Source organism: Gopherus flavomarginatus, chromosome 9 (genome assembly GCF_025201925.1).
Source record: "Gopherus flavomarginatus isolate rGopFla2 chromosome 9, rGopFla2.mat.asm, whole genome shotgun sequence".
Taxonomy (NCBI): Eukaryota; Metazoa; Chordata; order Testudines; family Testudinidae; genus Gopherus; species Gopherus flavomarginatus.
The window spans coordinates 43,146,277-43,156,314 of NC_066625.1; the positions used below are offsets into that span (position 1 = coordinate 43,146,277).

Consider the following 10,038-nt stretch of genomic DNA (forward strand, 5'->3'; position numbering starts at 1 on the left):
AGCTGTCTAACTTCCTCTTCGTACTGCTGGACCCCCGTTACCTTCAGGTAACACAGGAACTAGGGCAGGAACAGGGTGAGGAAGCAAGTAAAGCCGAGCAAGGAAGGCAAAAGTTAATCTTATCTTCATGGGCAGCTCGCAATGATGTCCTTTTTCTGTGCCATAGCTGACAACAACATCCCAGACAGAAAAATAACAGGCCAAAAAGAAACCTAGCAGTTGCTGAAACAGTTCAGTTGAGAGCGTGCTAGACTAACAGGCTCTTCTAACCTCCTTTATGCACGGGCGGGATGTTTTCTGAGAGTGCAGCAGTTCCTTTAACTGCCACGAGTCCCTCATTTCAGGCTATGCAGCTGGAAAAGACAGCATGGGCTTCTGCACTGAGTTGGCCCACCTGACCTTTCATTCTTCTCTTGCTCTTTGTCAGCAAGGAGAAGAAAAAGAAGCTCTCCCTCAAGCTGGAGTCACACGGGCGAGGTAAGGATGACTTCCTGAGTGCTGGCTCCAGTCCTCTGCTCTGCCAGCTGACTTATCGAGGGGCTACCACCACATTCTCTAGATTTGTCCATCGGTCTGTGCCAGAGTGCGCAACAGCCAAGTAGGTGGAGTTTCTGTAGTGTAGTGGTTATCACATTTGCCTAAGACGCAAAAGGTCCCTCGTTCAAAACCAGGTAGAAACATGCTGGCTTCCTTTTCCCAGATCCCCTTGTTGTTCAGAAAGGCCACTCCTCCTTTTGGCCTGTCCCTGGGATAACTCCAACCCCTGCATGACAGAGGATGCTGACAGCAGTGGAGAAAGCACCTTGGTGTCAGGCTGGAGAACCTAGTGTAGTTAGGCCAGTCACCATTTGGAGGCTTGCGGCTTGGCCACCTCTGCTGTTGGAGGTTGGCCTATAGAGGCTGTCACTTCCTGCTGGGCTCCTTTGCGTGACTGGCCAAAGGAGGAAGTGAGGCAGGAATGGGGCAATAGAGGAAAGTTGAGCTGAGGAAGGCAGGGAAGAAGCTGTGCGGCTAAGTGGGGTTAGTAGAGCACCACCCTTCATTCTGCAAAGCCTGGGGAGGTGCGGTTGGCTGCTGGGAGGCAGAATCCTGTGCCTGCCTCTTGGCTTCCCAGGGGTGGCTACTTGCAGCCCAGAAGAAGCGGGGTTCTGGGTGAAAGGAAAACAAGCAAAGCTGAGTCCAAGTGGAGAATGGCGGCTCCTTTATGGCCAACCTGGGGGCGTGACTGATGGTTTTAGAGGTGGAGGCTGGGCTAGCTGTGAGCAACTGGGATCCAGGAAACTCCCACCTGCCCTTCTGAGGGCTGAACCCATGGAGGTTCGGTTGGCTGCTGGGAGACAGACCCCTGTGGCTGCCTGTTGGCATCCCAGGGATGGCTACTTGCAGCCCAGGAGAAGCAGGGTTCTGGCGGGAAGGAAAAGCAGCAATGGTGAGGCTGAGTGGGCTCCTTTCTGGCCGAGATGGTGGACTGTGGTGAGTCTGGGAGTTGCCTGTAAGCCATAAGTGGACGTAGTGCAGTGAAAACTGCTGCTCCATTCTGGCCGACCTGGGGGCGCCATGGATGACTTGGGAGTGGGGGTAGGGCGCTGTCTGTGAGCAAATGGGATCCCGGAAGCCCCAGCCTGCCCCTCCAGGGGCCGAGTCTTCTTCTCTCCTGCCATGGGGAGCCCGACCTTAAGCCTGCCCACCATGTGCAGCAGCTCGAGCATTAAGCCTTCCTGTGTGCATAACTGAACTACGCCCTAGTGTAATAAGGTGTAAAGTTTAGATTGTGAATTTATCTTTAATTTCCATGGTAATTTACTTTGATCTTTTATTACTACCACTTATAATCCTTAAAACTCCATCTTTCTGTAGTTAATAAATCTGTTTTATGCTGTACTTAAACTGGTGTATTTTGCTTGAAGTTCTTAGGAAATCTCAGCTCCATTACAAGGTTGTTTCATGTACTATTCACAGTGAGGGAGGGGTGGACCCTGTGTAATAAACTCACACTGATCAGGCTTCTGATTAAGGCAAGATGGTATGATCCAGGGGTTCAAGGCTACAGAGCTGTGGCGGGGGCGACTCTCTATCATTAGTGTTATGAGTGGCTGCAGAAGCATTCATGTAATTCAGTTGGCTGTGTCCCTATCTATGGATGTCTGTGTAAGTGCAATATCTGCCAGAGCTTCACAGCTTGTCTCAGCATCACATGTGTGAGAGGGAGTCCAGGTGGTGGGACAAAGGGCTCAGGGGTCCCACTGTTCAGGTTGCATCCCATAGATCCCATCACAGACTTTCAACAACCACAGCGGGTGCTCACTGAGACAGAGAGAGAGATGCCAAAATAGTGATCTCCAGTGCCAGAAGACATCAAACTATCAGGAATTCTGTGCACAGAGAAGACCCTGCTAGTGGAAAATGCCTTTGAAAAAGACCCTTCTGTCCCCAGCTGTGGTCGTTCAGTGCTCTGCGTTGTGGCCTCAAGAGCCATGGATGCAAGTTGAGTTACGATGACCTTTTCCTTGTCTCCACATTTCTTAGGTGCCTCTTCCAACACTTGTCAGAAAAAATGACTGGTTTCTTTTGGAAGCATTTGCATTGCAAGGCAGAGGCAGTCTTCTCTGCTTCTTCAAAAGATTGACCAAAAAGTGTGAGGAGCGGACACATTTGGCAAGGCACCACTGGGTGCTGCATCTCTAACCTCCACTTTACCTGGCAAGTGCCTCTGGGACTTTTCTCCCAGCTGCTCCATTTTTCATCAGTGACAATCAAAAGGAAGACGACATGACATCTGTGTGTGGACATCCCCAGCGAATCACAAGGACGTGTGGTGCAGGCTTTTGTGTTGCAGCAATTGCAGTCAAAGCAACCACCATGCCAATGCCAGTCACAGCAGACTTTTCATCAACTCCAGGCTTGTGATTTGATTCTTTCCAACGTTTCTCTCCAAAGAAGCCTTTTCCTTAGCAAACAATGACTTGGATACCAAGGGAGGTCTCTTCTGTTTCCTAGAAAGACACAGGAAAATGTGAGCAGAGGAGACAAAAGCCATACAACAAGGCACCACTAGGAGTTGAACCCAGGATTTCCTGTTTACTAGACAGGTGCTTTAGCCAGCTAAGCTAAGGTGCCTGCTTTGAGAAAGTGATTGCAACTGTTCCCTTTGATGGTCCAGGGCTACACCTGCAAATTCCAAACTACAGACATTCACCATTTCCCTCAAGACTTGCAAGGAAGAACTGGCAGGCCAAGCCAGGATCTCCTGGTTAGTAGGAAGACACTTCAGCCAGCTCTTCCCAAAGATCACTATCTAGAGACCTTTAAACAGCCTCTGTAGATGTTCACTGACAAACAGATGCCAAAATAAAGTTCTCCACTGCCTGCAGCCATCACACTACCAGGAGTTCTGTGCACAGAGAGGCCCCTGCTGGTGGAAAAGGCTTTGGTAGAGACTCTTCTGACACCAGCCTGTGCTCATATACTGTTTAGCACTTTGTGTTGTGACTTCAGCATCCACAGATGCCAGTTGAGTTGGGGGACATTTTTCCTGACTCCACATTTGTCTAATGGCTCCTTTCAACACTTGCCACCAAAAAGACTGGTTTCTTTTGCAAGCAATGTACAGCTAGGCAAAGGCAGTCTTCTCCATTTCCTCAGAAGATCACCAAGCTGTGGGGAGAGAAGACACATTCAACCAAGCTGGATGCTGAATCTCCTCTTTATTCAGCAGGTGTCTGTGAAGGACATAAATCTCCACCGTGTAGAGGGCAAGAATAGAAGTTTATTGCACACAGCACTGGCAGAGTGTCACCTTGCTTATTAGGCTCAGAGACACTCTAAATTGATTACAATAGAATATATAGATTTTCCATGGGTGGGGGAAAGTGACGGGGTAGAGAGTTCCAAACTCTGGGATAGGTTTTGCTGCAAGACATGATAAGCACAGTAGCCAAAAGTTAACAGGTTACATAATGTCTCCACCCATGGTCTCAAGTTAGCAAGTTAACATTTCATGAATACTTTGATAAAATGTTATTAGTATAAAATATCTATGCTGAATTCTGATTTGAGGTCCATAGGAAAGGAGCAACTCCTTTGATTGTCCTCCAGGTAGATTCCTAGGGGTTACAGCAAAGCAACAGTGAAAGTATATGGCAATAAAGATTGTTTTCTGTGTGTCTTAAGGCAAGGCATTGGTCCCTGGGAAGGGAGGTGGAAGGATGCCATATCTTATACTGACATCTGCCAACTTTTCATAAACTCAAGGTTGGATCTCTGGGAAGAACGTCTCCCTACAGAAGAGACTAACACAACAGGAACAGGGATTCTTTGTTCAATCTGCATCTTTGAATAACACACAATGATTTAGTTCTTAGCTCCAACACCTGGCAATTTGCTGACCAAGCCTATCTTAGCAAGCAAGGCTTTCTGTTTACCCCAGTTTTCTTTTAGCTGATCACTAATTGCTAGGCTTCTGGTCCCTTGATTATACTCTGGACTTTGGGTCTGGAAAAGAGCTGGGACAATCCATAGACCACGTTGTTATATAAAATGCACATGAATTTTAACCCTTCACATACAGTAAAGGCAAAGTTCTTGGTTCAGGCTTGTAGCAGTGATGGAATAAACTGCAGGTTCAAATCAAGTCTCTGGAGTCCATCCACAGCTGGGATGGGTCATTCAGTCCTTTGTACAGAGCTTCAGTTTGCAGCAAAATACCTTCAGAGGTACAAAGCAGGATTGAAGACAAGATGGAGACGAGGCATCAGCCTTTTACAGTCTCTTGCCATGTGGTCTTTGCTTTCTTTGTCCCAAGGACACTCTATCCAGCACGTGGCATAGAAAAACCTTTGAGTTTTGCCCATAGGCAGGTCCCTGCATACGTTGCTGAGCCACAAGACGTATCTGCCTTCTCTCAATGGGTTGATTGTAGAGCTGATGGTCCTTAATGGGCCATCAAGCAGGCTAGGCAGAACTGACACCAACTTGTCTGGCTGGGGTGTTCCTCGGAAACATAGCACAAGTTTGAATACAGACATCATAGAGCCAATATTCATAACTTCAACAACAAAATTGATACACATCTAGAGATAGCATAATTATAATCAGCCAATCAGAACCTCTCCATAGACCCCTTTCACGACAACCTTTCAATCATATAGGCTGCAAATACAGAACCGTGGTCACAATGGTGATCTATAAAGTTACAGATTATGTCAATAACATCACAGGAGGTGACACGGCTTCAATGAGACTGATCTTGGAATACTACCTCCAGTTTTGGTGTCCTCATTTGAAAAAGATACTGTGAAATTGGAGCTGGGGCAGCAAAAAGCCACCAAAATGTTCTGAGGGCTGGAGAAAAATGCCTTCTAGTGAGCTATTGAAAGAGCGCCACCTGTTTAGCTTCTCAAAAGAAGATTGAAAGGTGACTTCACTGAAGTGTTGAAGTGCCTTAATGGAGAGAAAAGATTGGGTATTAAAGGGCTCTTGAATGGAGCAGAGAAAGACATAACAAGACCCAATTTTTGGAAGGTGAAAAGAGACAAATTCATGTTACAACTAAGCCCCAAATAGTCAACAGCGTGGATGATTCACCACAGGAACAAGCTACAAAGGAAAGTGGTGGATTCTCCATCCCGTGATGTCATTCAATGAAGACTAGATGCCTTTCCCCCAAAAGTAGCTATTGTGTCATGCAGGAGGCCTGTGATATGCAGGGGGTCTGATTAGATGCTCTAATGGTCTCTTCTGGCCATAAAGTCGACTAATTTCTGGAACACTGAGTGTAGCATTGGGAGCAGTGTCTGATGTTTTCCTGTCTAGCTGGCTTGCTGCCTAGAACGAACGCCCCTTGAGTGGGCTGTCCACAGGGAGTAGCTCGAACCTCCAAAGGGCCTGGCCAGGGGCAGGATATTGGCACATCAAGGGAGGGGGGTGACAGTGACATCACAAAGGCCTTTTGCAGGATCTCACACTATTGGTCCAAGGTGGTGGGAGGGTGGTGACCTCACAGAGAGATGCTGACATCAGCCAGGCAGGAGAGGGGCGAGGGGCCAGGGAAACCGCAGAGACCCCTGTGGCTTTGCTTCAGCAAGTCTCCTTCTCCAGGTCTCTCTTTGAGGACAGAGAGATTATTCAGGTTCACGGACGTGAGCGCCAGGAGTCACCTCTTTCAAGTTTTCTCGTTCCCTTGTAGTGATTTTACTAGAAAACAGCCGTCCCTGTTTAGATGGTACGAGTCTCCTGGAGATTTGAAACCTGTTCAGTCTGATCCATCTGGTGACAGGTGAATTCTAGGCATGGAAAACACGAGCTTAAGGAGGCAGAATTTTATTCCACACCTGGGATTTTGTCCCTTAGAATCACTGGGGACATTAGGGTTTGTCCTTTTTGTTTCACCTTTTCCTCCCTCCCTCCCTCCCTCCCTCCCTCCTTTCTCTTTGTCTCTTGCTTTTCTCCTTTCTCCTGTTCCCCTTCCAACAGCAGGAGAGGTGTGTGTGTGTGTGTGTGTGTGTGTGTGTGTTGCGGGGCAGTGCTCTGCAGCTCTCACTGTGGAAGGTCCACCCAAAAATGTGGGACTGAACTAGTGCTCGGGCAGTGATCCCCACCAGTGACCTGGGCCATCCTTTGGGCTCTTTGGTGAGAACCCTCAGCCTCCCATCCTCCGTCTCTACCCTGATTGGCTGAGCAGGGGCTTATTGACAGAGAGGAGACTCAGGTCCTTACTGTTCTCTTTTAAGACCAAGGAAATATGTCAGAACCAGTTCTGTGTTTGATGAGTTTTGCTGCTTCTCTGCATTAATTGTTTCTGAGCAGTTCATGATTCTCTCTAACATTGCAGTTCTCCTCAAATACTTGCTGAATTACTCTCACTGTCATTGGTCTGGAGCTCATCTGAGAGCACTTTATTCAGGTCATTCAGTGTCTGAAATTCAAGATCCGACGCTTAGTTTGAAAATCAGGGCTCTGGGGGCCTATTCCTAACTCTGCCTCTGACTGGCTGTGTGACCTAAGACAAGTCAGTTCTCCTTTCTCAGTCTTAGCTTCTCTCGCTTTCAAGAAGGGATAATAATGATCTACTCCTACCTACCTCACAGTGGGTGGGGGATGGGTATCCATTGGAGAGCGTCACTAGGAGTAGGGCATAATATGAGGTATCCTATCACGTTTACTCAGAGCAGATTAACACATAGAATAGCTGAAACAGTCTATTTTATTTGTTTTTTTTAAATTTGAAATTGGTAAAAACAGCAAAAACTTAGCTCAGACTGAAGCATCTTATCTAATGTTCGAGCTTTAAGTGTCTCCTCTTTGCGTGTGATGAGACAATTTAACACACTGTGACAAACAGGAGATGCTTTTCTTTTGCAAAGATCTTTCATCCCACTTGTTATGATTTTGAGAAACAAACCGGTTTAGTCTGAATGGGATTTTCTGACAGAAACGGTTTCAATGAAATTTCCCCACCATCTCGATTCCTGGGCTCTATCCCTACCTCTAGGGGGGAGGGGGACGGTTTGTCCTTTAGAACAGGAGTCAGGAGTGTTGGCTTCTCTTTCCGGCTCTGCCACCACCTTTCTGTGTATGCCCTTGGGTAGGTCACTTCCCTTCTCTGGACCTCAGGCTCCTCCCCATCTTTCCAATGGGAACAGGGACAGTTCTCCAACTCTGGGCAGTCATAAGCCTGAGTGAGATAAGGGGCGTTAAAGCCATGTGTGATGGAGAAAGGGGAGTTTCACAGTGTTTAGCACCAAGGAATTCTAAAGTTTGCTAAAGTGTCTAGTCTGCGGAAACAAGAAATGGTCAGGGCCTAACTTTTTTAAAGCCCATTCAGGGATGTGAGTCCCTGTCTTTTAGGTATCTGGGTTTCTTTGCCAGCAGGAGAGATGAGGTTCCTCCATTTTTGTGGCCTAAACAAACCCGGTGTTGTGCCCTAGTTCTTGTCTGAGATCCTTGAAAAAGAACATCTTCTCATCCTTGAACAAGACAGACCCTAACATGCTAGTTACATTTTAATAACACAAAAGGCTCCTCAAACCCAGTGTCACAATCACTGGAATGATTTTGCCTTGATATTTTACCGGTTGCAGACACAAAGCGAGTAAAATTACAGTTTCTCTTCAGAGTCAGTGCACACACAAGAATCCGGAGGTTTTTCATTCCTTAGGTTCTGCTGCCATTTCATTTCTGTCCTCTTCCAAGACTGATCATTGTGCAAAGCAATGTTTGGCCTTGGGAGTGTCCCCTCTGGTCCTGCCTGCTGCCTATGGGCAATTTAAAATGGCCCAGGGACCCCCGCCGCCACCACCAAGAGCCCAAGGGGGCTAAGGCAGCTTTCTGCTTGTCCTCGCTCCCTGTGGCACACCACCCTTGGAAGCAGCTGGCATGCCACTGCAACCCCTGGGGTGTGTGTGGGTGGGTCTCCCCGAGTGCCAACTCTGCCTTCTGTGGCAATGGGAGCTGTGGGTGGAGTCTACTGGCAGTGGTGCACAGAGACACTCCCAGCCCTCCAGCATAGAGGCTTCCAGGGAGAGGTGCAGGTTGCTTTCGGAAAAAGCCCGAGGTAAATCCTGAACCCCTCACCCTCTCCTGTACCCTACACACCCTGCTCCAACTCAAACCCCATATCCGCACCCAAACTCCCTCCAGGACGCTGCCTACCACACCCACTCCTGCACCCCAGCCCTCTCACTAAGCACAGACCCTGCACTCAAAGTCTTTCCTAGAGCCCAACCCCTCTCCCTCCTACACCCAAACTCCCTCCCAGAGCCTTACACAGGTGTGGGGTGGGGCAGGACTTGGTCCCATTCTGGGAACCACCAAAAATTATATAAACCTGCCACCCCTGTCCAGCCCAACCTTCTGCTGATGCACCTCAGCCCACACACGTGCAGGGTTTGAAGCTTTCATTGCTTAAATTCCAGGACACTGAGGGATTTCAGCTCCCCATTGCCCAGAGGGAACCTTCACCTCACTCCCAACCAGGTTCTTGTCCATGGGATCACTGTAGGGGGGCTGGGTCCCTCTGGGTCTTTTCTATCTCTAGGACGGGCCAGGGTGCAATAACTGGGGCATCTGAGCACCCAGGACCTTCTGTGGGACTGCCATTCCCTTCCCCTTCTGTGGTCCCATCTGTCACTGACTCCAGCCTTTTTTCTATCCATCGTCAGCACCATCTCAAGCCAGCTGCACCCGCCTCCAAAAGTCAGTGTCCCCTGGGGGGTGTAAATCACTGACCACTCTCTTCTCTGAGCACTGACGGCCCCTTTGTTTCCTTGCCCCTCGGGCTGTGCAGATGGGATCTTTCCCTCCAGTGCTGGAGGATTCGCCTTTCTCATCTACCATTGTCCCACCCAGCACAGCGGGTGGGAATCTTAAACATACCGAGGTGACTTAAGAGCAACCCCTTCCCCATCCCCCCAGACCTTCCATGCAATTGTCACTTGCCACTCACTGAACAGGATTGAAACTCGGGGAGGGAGATGCTGGGTCACATCCGAGATGGGCATGAGCAAAGCTGTAGTGTGAAAAAACAAACCTGGAGATTGAACCCAGGGCCTTATACAGGCAAAGCATGTGCTCTACCACTCAGCTACATCCCCACCATTTGCAAGTCCCTGCTCTGAGGGCTGAACCTGCTGTCCTGGAAGTTGGTGGCTCATGGGGGACACTTTGCAGCAGGGCCAGATTCTACACAGCAGAGGAGGCGAGAGAGAGTGCATGCCCTGGACCCAGGGTGCAGAGATACAAGACTCAGCCCTCACATTGCATTGGCTGGGTACAGGGCTGAAAGTAACTTACAGGACTTACCGGTACTGCGGGAGTCCTGAGGGGGCGTGGCCTAATCCAGAAGAGGCGTGGCCTCTCAAGAGTTAAAGGCCCTGGGGAACCAGCTCTGGCTGGGAGACCCAGAGCCTTTAAATTAACGAAGGGCTCCCAGCTGCAGAGGTGGCTGGGAGCCCCCTGGGGCTCAGGGGCAAATTAAAGGGCCCAGGGCTCTGGCCGCCATGGGGAACCCCGAGCTTTGCGGGGCCGGGGCAAGGATTTAAA

The 10,038-nt window shown here is 49.0% G+C and overlaps 1 non-coding gene across 1 annotated transcript; it reads left to right on the plus strand.

The window, feature by feature from the left end:
* The first annotated feature begins 607 nt into the window (after positions 1-607).
* On the plus strand, positions 608-680 carry TRNAL-AAG (transfer RNA leucine (anticodon AAG)). Its single transcript has one exon. It is a non-coding gene; the product is annotated as a tRNA-Leu (tRNA).
* The last annotated feature ends 9,358 nt before the right edge of the window (positions 681-10,038 follow it).